Raw genomic sequence first — 1209 nt, 5'->3', positions numbered from 1 at the left:
TCCCCTGCTCCAACCCCAGGTAACACACACTCACTCAAAATACACACACGTATGACACAAGTTCAGGTGCATGTCCAAAATTTGAATATTGTGTTAATTTTGTTGTCTTTGTACTTTAACCCTAACAGTTAAACTTTCATGTATTTATTTGTTGCATATAACCTGAAATATTTTGAGCTTTTTCGTTTTAATTTGGGTGATTTTGTCTTAAATAGTTCATGAAAATCAGAAATTTCAAATTATTAGAATATTTCTTCAGATGATTCAAAAATAATTTATGAAACAGAATTGTCCAACTTCTGAAAAGTATGTTTGTGTGCGCTCAGTCCTCGGTCGGGGCTCCTTCACTAAATGAAACATTTAGTTTAAATCTCATGAGTCTGAAACATATTAATGTTCACGTCCTCTAATAACTCAGAAAATACTGAACTTTTTCACAATATTCTGATTTTCTGAAATAAACCTGCATATACACCTTCCCCCCTGTCTCTGTCCCGGCCTGTCTGTCTCTGTCCCTCCGTCCCCATCTGTCTGTGTGTGTCCAGGTGGAATGAGTGGTTGGCCTATGACATCTACCTGGCGGACCTCCCTCGCTCAGCCAGACTCTGCCTGTCTATCTGCTCTGTGAAGGGACGGAAAGGAGCCAAGGAGGTGAGACAGGAAGGAGACGAGGACACGTGATTGAGGACTCAATGAAGGAATGACTGAACCCCTCAGTCTCTCTGTCTGTCCCCCTGTTAGGAGCACTGTCCTCTGGCCTGGGGGAACGTGAACCTGTTTGACTACACGGACGTCCTGGTCTCCGGTAAAGTGGCTCTGAGTCTGTGGCCCGTCCCCCACGGCCTCGAGGACCTCCTGAACCCTATCGGAGTCGCCGGGTCCAACCCCAACAAGGTGCACCTGTCTGTCTCTATCTGTCCGTCTGTCTCTCTACCTGTCCTCATTCAGACCGGTCGATTGATTGACTGATGTATTGATTGATTCCTCTGTAGGAGACTCCCTGTGTGGAGCTGGAGTTCTCCTGGTTTAATCAGACCGTCGTGTTTCCTGATGAGCAGCAGATCGAAGAACATGCAAACTGGACCATCAGCCGGGAGCTGGGCTACAACTACTGCCACGGACTGGTAACATATATATATATGTATATGTATACAAAGATATATACAACTACTGCCACGGACTGGTAACATATATATATATGTATATGTA

At 44.6% G+C, this 1209-nt stretch overlaps 1 long non-coding RNA gene across 1 annotated transcript; it reads left to right on the top strand.

The window, feature by feature from the left end:
* The first annotated feature begins 503 nt into the window (after window positions 1-503).
* On the top strand, window positions 504-1103 carry LOC121966211. Its single transcript, XR_006107566.1, has 3 exons — window positions 504-651; window positions 742-894; window positions 993-1103. It is a non-coding gene; the product is annotated as an uncharacterized LOC121966211 (long non-coding RNA).
* Window positions 1104-1209: the final 106 nt, after the last annotated feature.

The sequence above is a fragment of the Plectropomus leopardus genome, unplaced genomic scaffold (genome assembly GCF_008729295.1).
Source record: "Plectropomus leopardus isolate mb unplaced genomic scaffold, YSFRI_Pleo_2.0 unplaced_scaffold23547, whole genome shotgun sequence".
In the NCBI taxonomy this organism is placed as follows: Eukaryota; Metazoa; Chordata; class Actinopteri; order Perciformes; family Serranidae; genus Plectropomus; species Plectropomus leopardus.
The sequence above is the reverse complement of the archived record's forward strand: the minus strand, read 5'-3'. Positions and strand labels throughout refer to the sequence as shown.